General features: G+C 40.8%; 1 long non-coding RNA gene across 1 annotated transcript in view; it reads left to right on the top strand.

Moving 5' to 3' along the window:
- The window catches only part of LOC138854462 (uncharacterized), an 84968-nt gene that overhangs the window by 8223 nt on the left and 59245 nt on the right, over positions 1-17500 (top strand). The window lies entirely within an intron of this gene.

Here is a 17500-nt window from a genome sequence, read left to right as displayed (position 1 = left end):
TATTTATAGCAAATTTTAATACTTAGCCAATAATTTCTTTTGGATATTTTAGATTATAAGATATTTCTTATAACTTCATTATTTCCTCATTTATGAACTCTGTGCTACAAGTAGGCAGAGTTCTCAAGAACTTGGAAGAGAACACAGAACATTTAACTGTCTTGATGTGATGAATAATAGTGTACATAAGAACATATATTAGTTGGTTTTGTGTACTCTGTATTTAAATTCTTGATCCCATTTAATAATTAAAACATTTGATAAAGGCAGATATTTTTCATATTCAATAGCAAACTTTATGGATGAGACTCAAGTCTCTAACTCAGGTAGGAACTAGTTTAACCCTTAAACGGTCCAAATAGATCGACGTTCAAATTCGTAGTGCTCCAAAAGTAGATCTACTTTTTTTTATATATTTTCAAATATAACAAAAAAAAAAGGTAGATAAAAGTTTTTTCACACGTTTTCAGATGTAAAACAAAAAAGATCTACTTTTTTTTACATACTTTCGGATGTTGAAAAAACGTATATATACGTTTGGACCGTTTAAGGGTTAAATGTGTATTCTTAGGCAAGAAGCACAGGACATCATCACAGCTCCTTGATAATGTGAGAAATCCCGAAAACGCTTGGAAGTTCACTATTTTTTTTCACAGTGTGGTTGTTTTTCATATTGTGATATCACCTGTTTACTGTGATCTCATTATATCATCAAAATTTGTGTACCATTTAGCCTCATCAAGAAGAATTCTATTTAGCATTTTCGTTTAAAAAAAATCACGAACAAATTACCAAGGATGAATGAAAGAGGAATTCCCATTGCCATAACAAAATTTTAATATAAATCACTATTAAACACAAACATCAATGATTATAGACACAGGTATTGGTAAATTATATTGCGTAAGTCTTCGGCTGTAAAATATTAGTAATCAAAAAAGATTGTAATAAATAATGAAAATTGGAAAAAGTCTTGATATAAGTAAAATTACGAAACAGTGTTGTACTCTGTCGATTTATGTGAAATGTTTTAAATCATCCCATTGACTGGTTAAACACTCATAAAGTTGTAACGTGTAACATGTTACAGAATCGAACCCCATAAAAATTAGTACAGTATACAATGTTAATATAAGTACTGGAATGTATAAACTAAATGCTTAACATAAAAACTGAAAGGATTGTTACCTATGTTGACAAACAATTTCACTTTCAACTTACATGTAACTCTCAACCTGAACAAAATAAAAAAAATGTTGAGACAAGTGAAGATGTACTGAAGTGCGCCTACTGGCTGACGCTCAGTGAGGTAGCAAACACCCGACAGCTAGCTGGTCTAGTGGCTAACGCGACGGTCTGGAGTTTTGAGACTCTCTGACCGCGGGTTCAGTCCCGGCCGGGGTATGGTTTGTTTGCAATCGTGTCATTACGATTTCGTGAGTCACCCGATAGAATGTACATGTCAGGTGACATCTCTGGTATGTCACTTTAACTACTATTATTATAAGGTGAGACATCAAGATAGCTCTTGGAACATTATTATTCTTCACTGTATTTATGTTAGTTATTTAGTAATAAACAAACACAATGAAATATATTTTTTTCGTTGGCTTCAGAATAATTTTTGTGAAATTAGTGCATATACAAATTTTCGCTTGCCTTATCCGGCAAGAAGAGCGTTGCTATGTAAGCCAAAATAGCAAGTTTTACCTATTCGGCACGACATATATATGTTATTAAGCACATGCCGTACGTTATAGACAGTCCGTTCAAGGGGCTCCTGATGCAAGGAACTAGACCTGTCTTCTTCCTTGGATTGAACCTGATTCCTTCACACTGCACATGCGCTGTATGATCCCTGTTAGCTAATAATAATAAAAATAATAGTAATAATAATAATAATAATAATAATAATAATAATAATAATAATGGTAATAACAATAATAATGGTAATAATAATAATAATAATAATAATAATAATAATAATGATGATGGTAATAATAATAATAATAATAATAGTAATAATAATAATAATAATAATAATAATAATAATAATAATGGTATTAATAATAATAATAATAATAATAATGGTAATAATAATAATAATAATAATAATAATAATAATAATAATGGTAATAATAATAATAATAATAATAATAATAATAATAATAATAATAATAATAATAATAATAGTAATAATAATAATAATAATAATAATAATAAAAATAATAGTAATAATAATAATAATAATAATAATAATAATAATGGTAATAATAATAATAATAATAGTAATAATAATAATAATAATAATAATGATAATAATAATAGTAATAATAATAATAATAATAATAATAATAATAATAATAATAATAATAATAATAATAATAATAATGGTAATAATAATAATAATAGTAATAATAATAATAATAATAATAATAATAATAATAATAATAATAATGGTAATAATAATAATAATAATAGTAATAATGATAATAATAAAAGAGTTTTACAAATATTTAAACAAATATTTTTTTATCAGAATCTATCTCCTGTACATTACTTAACAATTTAATAAGACACAATGTATTACATACATTTTTTTAAATTTTTTTCGGTAAATGTATATTAGCAAATGTATCGTAACCGTGCTAAAAAAAATAGATAAATTTAATAAATAACATAGTGTTACCCAACCTATCGTAGAGTTAGTGTTGGTTAAAATAAAATAATGAAAATTTCGTGAGTTTTACGACAACAAAATTACATTTTGTAGACCTAGGTAGAGCCTTGTCAAGTGTGTTGGCTGGGATAATAGATTGTTGCTTCATAAGCCAAGCTTGCGTGCTCTGGCTAGAGTACACACACACACACACACACACACACACACACACACACACACACACACACACACACACACATATATATATATATATATATAAATATATATATATATATATATATATATATATATATATATATTCTAATTTATTATTATTATTATTATTATTATTATTATTATTATTATTATGTAAAGAAACTCATGTAGGCAATATAAAACATGAAGTTATATGAGTACTGTATATTTCGCCTCACACTGAGGCCGAAATATACAGTACTTGAATTGTTTTGTTTTTGTATTTTCCATGCGGACTAGTTTGTGCCTTTGATCAGTGTGTTTGTGTGTGTGTGTGTGTGTGTGTGTGTGTCTGTGTGTGTGTTTACCTGTGTGTGTGTGTGTGTGTGTGTACCTCTGTGTGTGTGTGTGTCTGTGTGTATGTTACCATACACTGACGTCTCTACCCTCACTCCCTGGCATTCAGGGTCTGAGAAAGCACAAAAATTGGGCGACGGGACAAAACGCCTCACAAGAGACAATGAAAAAGCGGACTCAAGCTTTTGTTCACCACATCACATCTCATTATCCCAGCTTTTGTGCCGCCTCTTGTAACAGGAGGAAGGTGCGATCAAAACAACTCCATCTACACCAGACGCTCTTGTGTACCGGGCGGTGACACTCGATTTTATTGAGTGCCTTGCTAGAGTTTTATATAGGGCAGCACCAGTCAGTTTTAAATAGGGTGGTGCAGCTTAGCATCGTAGGATTTCTGCTATTCAGTTCTATACAATCGTGGGCCACCCACTTATGTATGGTTGTGGGCCAACCACTTTTATATAGTGGGCCTCCCGGAGTTTTACATGGTCCTGGGTCTCTCAGTTTTACATGGTCCTGAGTCTCCCAGTTTTACATGGTCCTGGGTCTCCCAGTTTTACATGGTCCTGGGTCTCCCAGTTTTACATGGTCCTGGGTCTCCCAGTTAAACAGACGTGTGCCACCCAGTGTTATATAGCTGTATCCCGCCAAGTTATGTATAGTCGTGGGCTCCCCAGTTTTATATGATAAGCCACCCGGTTTTAAATACCATGCTACCCTGAGATTAAGACACATGTGCAACATCTATGGTGCTCTTCGCACCTACTCCTAGGTTGAGAGACTGATTACCTCATCTTCTGTACATAGTTCTACTGTCTTCAAGTTATGTCCTAGAATTTGAATTGATAAAGCCACTGGATGGCGAAACGTCTACAATAAAGATACCCAGATGTTGCACATGTGTCTTAATCTCATTTTGTCGGTATTGTATACCATTCGTACACACCATGCTACCCTGTTTTGTATGATCTCCTTCCATTTTCGCGTGTGGAGACGTCAGCGGGAGAGTCAGCGATTAGCTGACAGCTTCCTACACACGGCAGCGAGGTTGAAGTTGAAGATGGGCAACTGGAGCAGAGGTGCGTGTCAGCCTGTGACGGAGGGTAGCAGTAGCCGTGTAGCGATGAGACCGTTTAACGAGGCTGGTCTCGGTCTCGTTAGACTACGAGACAACGTCTATTTCCTTCAAGGGCGGGAAAGTGAGGATGAGAAGACCATGATGCCATTAAAGGGATCTTGATTCAAGGAAATGGAACTACTTTTTCCCATCCTTAGATTGAACGTGATTCCTTCTCAGTCCCCAAGCGATGTATGACCCCCTTACGGGTTTAGCGCTTCCCATCACTATAATAATTCCGAACGCTTTTTATTTGAGGCTTTCGAATGCTATGGACGAATCATTACCACTTTCACGAGAAAACGCTAAACCCATAGGGGGGTCATACAGCCCCTATGGAACGGGAAGCAATCAGAAAGGGAAGGGTAACCCTCATTCCTAGGATCAAAAGCCCTTCACCGGCAACAAGGCAACCCCCGTGTTGCAAGTTTGAACTCATCCTTCAGACTTCCCTTGTCAGGCTCACACGTAATTACATTGTATATTTTACGTAAGCTTGTAAATGCTTTAACGATAGACAGCTTCAAGACAGCCAGAAGGGAGGGGAATCGCAGATATTTTAAGCTGGGGACGTTGTAATAAAGTCCCATTGTGACTGAAACCTTGTCGAATAAAGGGTATCTTTATTTGTAAGTGTCTTTGACTTATTACTTGGCAGTAGACACCGTTGATTGCCTGAAAAGAGGGAAATTTCACAAGATGCTTTTTATTGGAACATCTTTTTGCACTGTGGTGTTTCATAATGTCCCAAAAGATGTTTTGCATCTTGAGTGGATAATTCTTCTTATAGAGAACAAGGGAAACCAACAGTATGTAGAAAGACACACGTGCACGGTTCAACACATTGATGAAGCATTTCGGCACGTGTGGCGAAACGTCTTAAACTGCCATTGCTCGTTTCATCCAAATTAGTCACTGTTTAGTATCTCTTTCTTACCTTTCCCATCACAAACACACATTGACAAAAGCTCCAGTTCTTCTGTGTGTGTAACAGATCATCATGAGATATGGTAATTACAAAGTAACAGAAAATGCATATCTGTAAATATGAGGCAGGTGTAATCCTGGAATATTTAGAAAATGGTGAAAACGGATATTTACACTTAGGACACCGTTATTGAAGACGTTTAGGTCGTGATATTTATTGACCGAGACTATGGAGTCGAACACTTCTCAAGTCCGTGGGAATGACCAGTTCAAAACCACTTTCTCAAGGCTGAGGGACTGACCAGTTCAAAACTACTTTCTCAAGGCTGAGGGAATGACCAGTTCAAAACCACTTTCTCAAGGCTGAGGGACTGACCAGTTCAAAACTACTTTCTCAAGGCTGAGGGACTGACCAGTTCAAAACTACTTTCTCAAGGCTGAGGGAATGACCAGTTCAAAACTACTTTCTCAAGGCTGAGGGAATGACCAGTTCAAAACTACTTTCTCAAGGCTGAGGGAATGACCAGTTCAAAACTACTTTCTCAAGGCTGAGGGAATGACCAGTTCAAAACTACTTTCTCAAGGCTGAGGAATGACCAGTTCAAAACTACTTTCTCAAGGCTGAGGAATGACCAGTTCAAAACTACTTTCTCAAGGCTGAGGGAATGACCAGTTCAAAACTACTTTCTCAAGGCTGAGGGAATGACCAGTTCAAAACTACTTTCTCAAGGCTGAGGGAATGACCAGTTCAAAACTACTTTCTCAAGGCTGAGGGAATGACCAGTTCAAAACTACTACTCAAGGCTGAGGAATGACCAGTTCAAAACTACTTTCTCAAGGCTGAGGGAATGACCAGTTCAAAACTACTTTCTCAAGGCTGAGGAATGACCAGTTCAAAACTACTTTCTCAAGGCTGAGGGAATGACCAGTTCAAAACTACTTTCTCAAGGCTGAGGGAATGACCAGTTCAAAACTACTTTCTCAAGGCTGAGGGAATGACCAGTTCAAAACTACTTTCTCAAGGCTGAGGGATGACCAGTTCAAAACTACTTTCTCAAGGCTGAGGAATGACCAGTTCAAAACTACTTTCTCAAGGCTGAGGGAATGACCAGTTCAAAACTACTTTCTCAAGGCTGAGGGAATGACCAGTTCAAAACTACTTTCTCAAGGCTGAGGGAATGACCAGTTCAAAACTACTTTCTCAAGGCTGAGGAATGACCAGTTCAAAACTACTTTCTCAAGGCTGAGGAACTGATCACCTCCTCTTCACCTCTTCACTGCTTTTGCTGTCTCCAGTATTTAATCACCTCTGCATTCGACTGGAGAAGCCTGCAGAACAATCGAAAAATTTCGATAATATACATACGCATCTGTTACTCATGTCTCTTACTCATCTAACATTTATTGATGAAACATTTCATTTTATCAGTAAAATGAGACATAAAAGTGAGTGCAAAACGTCTCAGTAATTATCCTAGTATAAAACATGTGTGTTAGTGACATACTTCACGGTATTTAATACCATCTATTACCTAACTCTGCTGGAACTTGATCCTCCTTGTTTCCCCGAAGTCTCCCAGCTCAGGCTGACAGATTTTGTTACTTCGTATATACAGACCGTCTTGCACAATGTGTTTCACTCGTATGAGGCCCCGGGTTGGTACTTCGGTAGTTGCAACCGTCTTGTTGGTATATTATGTCTGCGGTAAACTATAACTCGGGGCCTCCTACGAGTGAAACACCCTGTATAATATTATAAATAGTACGCAATACCGACAAGTTGATGGGTAAAATACTTGTCCAACATTTAAGTATTCTTGTTGAAGAAATGTTTCGCCTCTGTAGTTGCCTTCATCAGTTGAATTAGGAGACTTAAAATTCACCTATAGTCCACTATACCTAAATGTTGCACTTGTGTCTTACATGGGAAGAGCCAAAAGTGTAAGGGCCATCCATCGTCTGGGTAATGGAAGGTAATCAGATTGTAATCAGTTGCTCCAATTCGTTGAATCAAGAACCTATCAACAACATCAAAGCAGCCCCTGCCCCTCCCCTTTCAAGGGTCTTTAAAGTACAGTAGCAGCAGCGTGGGTGTGCTTACACCAGCACCCAGAGTCCCCGTAAACCATGGCTGGAGTAGAGAGTTAATCACGGGGGACAGTGTGAGTGCGTGTGGAGGAAACAGCAGTTGATTTACACGCTGCAAGATTAGTGCGTTGGTGCTTTATGTAGCGTGAGTGTTTTGTGTGTATATGTGTGTGTGTGTGTGTGTGTGTGTGTGTGTGTGTGTGTGTGTGTGTGTGTGTGTGTGTGTTTGTGTGTGTGTGTGTGTGTTTGTGTGTGTGTTTGTGTGTGTGTGTGTGTGTTTGTGTGTGTGTGTGTGTGTGTGTGTGTGTGTGTGTGTGTCATGGTACAGTATATGTTGTATTTGTTTAAGGAACAGTGCGTTGCCTTTGTTATTCTCAGTAGCAACACTAGTAGTACCACCACATCACCACAACCAGCAATACCACCACCTCCACATCAACCACCACCACCATCACCACCACCACCACCACCACCACCACCACCACCACCACCACCACCACCACCACCACCACCACCACCATCACCATCACCACCACCATCACCACCACCACCACCGACAGTAGCCAGTCCAAACACCGCCTTCAATAACATCACCACCACCACCCTCGACACCATCACCAAAGGAAATAATCAAAAACAATTAGTCTCCAGACGCTCTTCTCCCTCACCCCTTGTCTCTCCCTTACCCACTACCCTCCCTCACCTCTAGTCCCTCCCTCACCTACTACCCTTCCTCACCTACTCCACCTAATCAATGAGAGTGGTGTGACTAGCGTGTGAAGTGTGAACATCCTAAGTAATATTACTTAACACTGCTGCACAATACGCTAATGACTTCCAGAGTACCTGGAAACCAGGATGGTATGGAAGAGTGTCTCTGGTAATACCGAATACCAGAAGAGGACAGAGCGTTCTGGAAGTGTCTTGGGTGCTAATACCATTGGACAAGTGTGAGTATCGAGTACCTTGATACCACTGTAAAAGCTACTTTAAGACTTTCCCTTGTGTACAACTAAAGACAACAGACTACTATTAGTTCTTGAGAGACCTAAAGCAGAGGAGAACTTTATTTGAATAACGTTCGGTACACAACTGAGCTTTGTCGATGTCACCTTAGTACGTAACGTTGTCTAAAGGCTGGCTCTGCTACGGTGTCTTTGCTCTGCCATGATATTGTAGTTTTTCATTACTTTTTGCGTGCTGTTTAATGGGGGTTTCAGATAATATCTCAGCGCATTTTATTATTAACAGACAGTATTTCAGTGATGCTAGAACAGTCAAATGGATGACTATTTAAGGAACATTAAGTGAACAGTCATTTTCTAACTCGTATATTTCCAGTGTTCACGGTGGGTCTTCGATTTGTTCTCGCGGGTCATAACTTGTTCTCGCTTTTGTCATATATTGTATTTATTAGCGCTGTGGTATATTCTAATTGGTTATTTTTTTATTGTTAAAGTATAACGTAACGTAACCTAACTAAATCCAACCTAACCTAAATAAGGTTAATCGAGAAATTTGGTGGAAAACGTCTGATAAATCCTCCCAGAAATTGCAAGGATGGATTGAATATTATAACATTTGCTCGAATAAAATTGACGAGTGAACCTCATAAGATAACTACCCCATAGCATCCGTGTGCATTCTCCGAAACCACACGGCCAGAATCTTGTTTATTTCTTTGCCCTTCCAACCACCAGAGAGCATGTCGGTATTACTAATAGCCAAGACACGACCTACTCCAGTAAAAATGAAGTGTGGGGCTAAGCGGGCACTATTGGCTGCAACCCGACGTTTAGCGCTGATTAATGACCCTTCAAAATGGACTGGCAGCTGGAGACCTGCAATTCATCTTCAGACTGGGGAGGAAAAAAGAGTTTCTTTACTGACGCTTTGTATAGCGAGCTCACATAGACACTTTTGCCCCCGTGAGGATGAGATTGATGCTTTTGTTGCTGCAAATACCTCGTTCTTACACGCTGCTTCTCAACCAATTTTGATTAAAACTACGCTATGTTTTTTAATCAATCAGCTGCTGAGATAAAGTAAACTGATGATGCTCGGGATAAATTGACGTTCATATACATTATATATATACATACATATATACATTGTCGTGCCGAATAGGCAAAATTGGTCATTAAGCAAGAACTCGTTTAAAATTAAGTCCTAAAATTTTCTCTTATACGTCCAAAGATATATATTTTTCATTTATATTTATGTAAAAATTAGTAATTTTGTAAGCGAAGAACCTTAGAAAACTTACTTAACCTAATATAAGAAGCGCAATTTAATTTGGCCTAATCCAACAAAATAAATTTTAGATACGTTTACAGTAATTTAATAATAAACAAACACAATGAAATATATTTTTCTCGTTAGGTTCGGAATGATTTTTGCGAAATTATTGCATACACATATTTTCGCTTGCCTTATTCGGCAAAATGAGCATTGCTATTTAAGCCAAATTCGCAAGTTTTACCTATTCGACACGACATATATATATATATATATATATATATATATATAGATATATATATATATATATATATATATATATATATATATATATAGACCCTCATCCTCCGAGAAAAGAACAAACTTGCTTCAGGGAAACTCAAGGTTCTCCCTGAAGCTGTTTGAGAATTTTCTCCTACCAACCCCTATATATATATATATATATATATATATATATATATATATATATATATATATATATATATATATATATATATATATATATATATATATATATATAAACACATAAGAAAACCTATTAAGCACGATAATGACTATTAATCGTATAGGAGACAATGAAGAGGTGGGATGAGGAAGGAGGGAAGGGGAGGAGGAAACGAAGGGGAAGAGAAGGATTGCGAAAGGAAGAAAGGGACAACGAAGACGAAGATAAGAGAAAAAAAAAAGGTGAAAGGGTAGGAAGCTTGAAGAGGAGAAAATGAGGTAAGGATGATGAGGAAAAAGGAGAAGGTGGTGGAGGTGGAGGTAGAGGAAGAGGAGGAGGAGGTGGGGTGTAGGAGGTGGAGGTGGTGGAGGTGGTGTGGGAGGAGGTGGAGGAGGTGGTGGAGGAGGAGTTGGAGGAAGTGGTGGTGGAGGAGGAGGAGGTGGAGGAGGAAGAAGAGGAGGTGGTTGAGGTGGTGGAGGAGGTGGCGGCGGCTTCAATACTGGAGGTGGTGATGAATGACATAACTGAGCAACTTGGCAGGTGGAAGAGAATCATCCATCTTGCCAGTATTACTTTCCTGCCTCACCACCCACCTCCTCCCCACCCTCTTATAATGGACGCCACAACCTCTTATAATGGTCACCTCTTATAATGGACGCCTCAACCTCTTATAATGGTCACCTCTTATAATGGACGCCTCAACCTCTTATAATGGTCACCTCTTATAATGGACGCCACAACCTCTTATAATGGTCACCTCTTATAATGGACGCCACAACCTCTTATAATGGTCACCTCTTATAATGGACGCCACAACCTCTTATAATGGTCACCTCTTATAATGGACGCCACAAGCTCTTATATTGCAGGTTACAACCTCTTATAATGGTCACCTCTTATAATGGAGGACACAACCTCTTATAATGGAGGTCACAACCTCTTATAATGGTCACCTCTTAAAATGGAGGTCACAACCTCTTATAATGGTCATCTCTTATAATGGAGGTCACAACCTCTTTTAACGGTCATCTCTTATAATGGAGGTCACATTCTTTTATAATGGTCACAACCTCTTATAATGGAGGTCACAACCTCTTATATTGGTCACTACCATGATTATTATTATTATTATTATTATATTCAATCAGAAGCTTTAAATTCATGAAGGTTATACTAGACTTGAGAAACGAGAGGTATAACTCAAAGGAGGTTTAGCTCAAGTTCCTCGGATTGGGAGCCCTCCACGGGCATGGAGGCACTTTCCTTTGAAGGAAGGAAGGGTAGAGGCCGTCACTCTCTTTGGTCGCATATCCAATGGAACCATTGGTCTGAGAATCAGATTCACGATCGGAGATATATGTATATTGAACACTGGTGTAATTGGAGAGAAATTCAGGGTGAAACCTTCACTGGCACAGCGTTTCGCCCATACAGCAACCTGTACGATAAGCTGTAAAACCGGTGAAACGTTGTGTCAAAGTTTTACTTTTCACTCATCTGCTAAGCTCATTCTCCTAGGCTATCCGCCATCTGCCTTTACAAGCGTTTACGTAGACAACGTTTCACACCAAGAAGAGAGTTTTGAAAGTCCCCGTACAACGAAACGTTGTCCAAGAGAAGGCTTACTTTGCATTCTCTTCTCCTTGTGCGTTGTTTCACCTTTCTAACCATAGATAATACCACCAGCAAACATCCTCACCACAAACACACACTATTACATCGCTATTGTTAAGTCACTAAACAAGGTTTTAAACCAAACAGTAATAGCAAATTCCATCTTGAAAGTGACATCTTCACTAAAATGCATTCCTTGCAACCTCCGAAGTGATCCAGGATATGGTGTGGGAGGCGCAGTCGTAGATGAAGGATAAATAGACAACAGACAAGGTACTGTCAGCCTCTACATTAAAACCTTGAGCTACTCAGCACCAGAAACGATGTAGTTAAAGCTGAATTAATGTAAATAGCGTGGTTTCTGAAACCTTATAACCCCAGCAACGAACATTAATTTTCCTGGGAAATGTAATTTGTATCCCCCCCAGAAAAAAGTAAAATGAGCGAAGGCAAACGGACTCGTAAGTCTTTGACAGATTCACATTAGGTCAGCAAAGATTGGACAGCACCTTTGACCTTGTAGTCACAAATAAGACTGATCAAGCAGGGAGCATAACGAGGTCGAACTCCACAAGCTCAGACCACAACCAGACTGATGGAGGAACTAACGAAGATCAGTATTAATATATTCAGAAAAAACAACTGCAAAAGTGATCAAAGAACACTTCAGTGTTGCAAACACACCTCACAAATTGTCATAATTGTCTTGTCGATAGATTTAATATTGATAATGAATTTAATGTGAAGCAAATATATATATATATATATATATATATATATATATATATATATATATATATATATATATATATATATATATATATATATATATATATATATAACCTATATTCGAAACTATATTCGCCTTAACTCTGTTTCTGTTTTTATTGCAAATTTCTGTACTTTCTTCTGTTACTTGATCTGCCTTATCAGATGTGGGTTGCTTCCTGGTGTCGTATACTCCAAGATGTCGTATGAAGGGTCCTGCATGACTTTGTGTTGAGATTCTTGAAAGCTAATTAAGCGAACATTCACTGCAGAGGTTATTCGGCTGATGTGTTCATCTGACGATATGCTCGGCATTATGTTCACCTCTATATCTGTTTCACTGAACGAGAGTTGCAGCGTATGTGCAAAGAGTCTATACTCAATTTCTTGTCTTCCTCAATATTCATAACCTTGTATTTGTTGGGGTTGAACTTCAATAACCATTCCCCTGAACAGTTGTGTAGTTTTCCCTAGAATCATTTGTAGTTCCTACATAACTTCGTCAGATTTTGTTTTCCTTGTAAATTTCACATCATCTGCAACCAGGCAACGTCTGACTTTCTTATGGTACATCACTCACAGGAACCAGAAATAGAATTGGTCTTAATACCGAGCCTTATGGAACCCCGCCTGTTACACTTTCCCATTCTGTCCCCTCGGAAAACGCTCTATCTCTTTTCCATAAGATATGCTTCAATCTACTGCAGAGCATTCTCTGTTATTCACAACCCGCTTCTGAATTTTTTCTCTCAGTCCCTTGAGCGGTACAGTATTAAATGCCTTCTTGTAGTCCACGAATGTGTACTCATCTATTTGTACTCGCGTGTTTGTGGTTGCAGGGGTCAGATCGTAGCTCCTGGCCCGTCCTCTACGCTGGTCGTTACTAGGACCACTCTCTCCCTCCTCCAAGAACTTTGTCGTACCTCTTCCTAAAGCTATGTATGGATCCTGCCTTCACTACTTCACTCTCCAAATTGTTCCACTCTGACAACTAAATGACCGAAGAAATACTTTCTAACATCCCTGTGACTCATCTGGGTCTTCAGCTTCCAGTTGTGACCCGTTGTTGCTGTGTCCCATCTGTGATACATTTTATCCCAATCCACCTTTGTGTGTGTGTGTGTGTGTGTGTGTGTGTGTGTGTGCGCGCGCGTTGAGTGAGATTGTGGGAGTGGGGAGTGAGATTGCGTGTGGGAGCGGGAAACTGGGTTAGGGAGTGTGATCCGCCCTCGTGAAACTGTGCCAAGTAGAATTTAAAGTTAAACTTTGTTGTAGAACTGAGAACTTGGGACCAGTTGCTGTAGGCTGAGTCTAAATAGTGCCAGCGAGGGTTTAATGTGCCAGTACCAGGGAGAGTAGTGTGTGGCAGAACCAGGGAGGGTAGTGTCTGCCAGAATCAGGGAGGGTAGTGTCTGACAGACCCAGGGAGGGTAGTGTCTGTCAGAATCAGGGAGGGTAGTGTCTGACAGACCCAGGGAGGGTAGTGTCTGTCAGAATCAGGGAGGGTAGTATCTGCCAGAATCAGGGAGGGTAGTATCTGCCAGAATCAGGGAGGGTAGTATCTGCCAGAATCAGGGAGGGTAGTGTCTGCCAGACCCAGTGAGGGTAGTGTCTGTCAGAATCAGGGAGGGTAGTATCTTCCAGAATCAGGGAGAGTAGTATCTGCCAGAATCAGGGAGGGTAGTGTCTGACAGACCCAGGGAGGGTAGTGTCTTCCACACCCAGGGAGGGTAGTGTCTGCCAGACCCAGTAAGGGTAGTGTCTGCCAGACCCAGAGAGGATAGTGTCTGCCAGACCCAGGGAGGGTAGTGTCTGCCAGACCCAGTGAGGGTAGTGTCTGCCAGACCCAGTGAGGGTAGTGTCTGCCAGACCCAGTGAGGGTAGTGTCTGCCAGACCCAGTGAGGGTAGTGTCTGCCAGACCCAGTGAGGGTAGTGTCTGCCAGACCCAGTGAGGGTAGTGTCTGCCAGACCCAGGGAGGGTAGTGTCTGCCAGACCCAGGGAGGGTAGTGTCTGCCAGACCCAGGGAGGGTAGTGTCTGCCAGACCCAGTGAGGGTAGTGTCTGCTAGACCCAGGGAAGGTAGTATCTGCCAGAATCAGGGAGGGTAGTGTCTGCCAGAATCAGGGAGGGTAGTATCTGCCAGAACCAGGGAGGGTAGTATCTGCCAGAATCAGGGAGGGTAGTGTCTGACAGACCCAGGGAGGGTAGTGTCTGTCAAACCCAGGGAGGGAAGTGTCTGCCAGTCCCAGGGAGGGTAGTGTCTGCCAGAATCATAGAGGGTAGTGTCTTCCAGACTTAGTGAGGGTAGTGTATGGCAGAACCAGGAAGAGTAGTGTCTTCCAGAACCCGGGAGAGTAGTGTCTTCCAGAACCAGGGAGGGTAGTGTCTGCCAGAACCAGGGACGAGAGCGTCTGCCAGAATCAGGGAGGGTAGTGTCTGCCAGAACCAGGGAGGGTAGTATCTGCCAGAATCAGGGAGGGTAGTGTCTGTCAGACCCAGGGAGAGTAGTGTCTTCCAGACCCAGGGAGGGTAGAGTCTTCCAGACCCAGGGAGGGTAGTGTCTTCCAGACCCAGGGAGGGTAGTGTCTGGCAGAACCAGGAAGGGTAGTGTCTTCCAGAACCCGGGAGAGTAGTGTCTTCCAGAACCCGGGAGGGTAGTGTCTTCCAGAACCAGGGAGGGTAGTGTCTGCCAGAACCAGTGATGAGAGTGTCTGCCAGAATCAGGGAGGGTAGTGTCTGCCAGAACCAGGGAGGGTAGTGTGTGCCAGAATCAGGGAGGGTAGAATCTGCCAGAATCAGGGAGGGTAGTGTCTGCTAGAACCAGGAAGGATAGTGTCTGCGAGAACCACGGAGGATAGTGCCTGCCAGAACCAAGGAGGGTAGTGTATGGTAGACCCAGGGAGAGTAGTGTCTGACAGCTAGGGAGGATAGTGTCTGCCAGAACCAGGGAAGATAGTGTCTGCCAGAACCAGGGAGGATAGTGTCTGCCAGAACCAGGAAGGATAGTGTCTGCCAGAACCAAGGAGAATAGTGTCTGCCAGAACCAGGGAGGATAGTGTCTGCCAGAACCAGGGAGGATAGTGTCTGACAGAACCAGAGAGGATAGTGTCTGCCAGAACCAGGGAGGATAGTGTCTGCCAGAACCAGGGAGGATAGTGTCTGCCAGAACCAGGGAAGATAGTGTCTGCCAGAACCAGGGAAGATAGTGTCTGCCAGAACCAGGGTGCATAGTGTCTGCCAGAACCAGGGAGGATAGTGTCTGCCAGAACCAGGGAGTATAGTGTCTGCCAGACCCAGGGAGGATAGTGTCCGCCAGAACCAGGGAGGATAGTGTCTGCCAGACCCAGGGAGGCTAGTGTCTGCCAGAACCAGGGAGGCTAGTGTCTGCCAGACCCAGGGAAGATAGTGTCTGCCAGAACCAGATAGGACAGTGTCTGCCAGACCCAGGGAGGATAGTGTCTGCCAGAATCAGGGAGGATAGTGTCTGCCAGAATCAGAGAGGATAGTGTCTGCCAGAACCAGGGAGGATAGTGTCTGCCAGAACCAGGGAGGATAGTGTCTGCCAGAATCAGAGAGGATAGTGTCTGCCAGACCCAGGGAGGATAGTGTCTGCCAGAACCAGGGAGGATAGTGTCTGCCAGAACCAGATAGGATAGTGTATGCCAGACCCAGGAAGGATAGTGTCTGCCAGAATCAGGGAGGATAGTGTCTACCAGAATCAGGGAGGATAGTGTCTGCCAGAATCAGGGAGGATAGTGTCTGCCAGAATCAAGGAGGATAGTGTCTGCCAGAATCAGGGAGGATAGTGTCTGCCAGAATCAGGGAGGATAGTGCCTGCCAGAATCAGGGAGGATAGTGTCTGCCAGACCCAGGGAGGATAGTGTCTGCCAGAACCAGGGAGGATAGTGTCTGCCAGAACCAGATAGGATAGTGTATGCCAGACCCAGGAAGGATAGTGTCTGCCAGAATCAGGGAGGATAGTGTCTGCCAGAATCAGGGAGGATAGTGTCTACCAGAATCAGGGAGGATAGTGTCTGCCAGAATCAGGGAGGATAGTGTCTGCCAGAATCAAAGAGGATAGTGTCTGCCAGAATCAGGGAGGATAGTGCCTGCCAGAATCAGGGAGGATAGTGTCTGCCAGAATCAGGGAGGATAGTGCCTGCCAGAATCAGGGAGGATAGTGTCTGCCAAGCCCACAATCTGTGAGTGTGTTGCTGTGATGTACCACAGCATTTGTTATTGTGCTGCTGTGTTGTATCACATCAGCTGTGAATGTGTTACTGTGTTGTATCACAGTAGCTGTGAATTATACTGCCCTGACTCACCACAGCAGCAGTTATTCATGCATTATCAGTCGTTTCACAGCCAGTAAAATCAACTCATGGGCTTGTCGGTGCTCAAGAACTCACCTGCACTCAAGGGCTCACCTGCACTCAAGGGCTCACCTGCACTCAAGGGCTCACCTCTCCGTTAGGTACTTCTGTCCTCAGAATAAGTTTAGGTTTTATTTATCAAGCATAACTAAATTATTATTATTATTATTATTATTAGTAGTAGTAGTAGTAGTAGTAGTAGTAGTAGTAGTGGTAGATGTAGTTGTAGTAGTAGTAGTAGTAGTAGTAATAGTTCATTATTACAATTATTACATTTTATTATTATTATTATTATTATTATTATTATTATTATTATTATTATTATTATTATTATTATTACTATTATTATTATTAGCTTCGTGTGGGTAGTTTTAGTACATTTCTGCAAAAATATTCTCCCATTTACATGTTGACTTATATTTAATGTAACTGACGCAATATTACATTTAATATTTCAACCACATTAAGAGATGACAGCGTCAGAGATGATAATAATAGCAACAACAGCACACATTACAAGATAGCATTGACATTTATTTAGGTGAGGTAATACTGTCCATTTGACGCTACAATAAGACCTGAAGATGGTCAACGGGCCAAACGAAAGGCTGTTTATTTCATTTCTAATTCGTCGGTTAGTTTTAAATTGTTTCGGTCAGGGTATTGTGACTCGTGTTAATGACTCTCGAAGCCAGTCACTGGCTTGTTTCAGGATTGG

The sequence above is a fragment of the Cherax quadricarinatus genome, chromosome 60 (assembly GCF_038502225.1).
Source record: "Cherax quadricarinatus isolate ZL_2023a chromosome 60, ASM3850222v1, whole genome shotgun sequence".
NCBI lineage: Eukaryota > Metazoa > Arthropoda > Malacostraca > Decapoda > Parastacidae > Cherax > Cherax quadricarinatus.
This window is presented reverse-complemented; position numbering and strand designations above follow the sequence as displayed.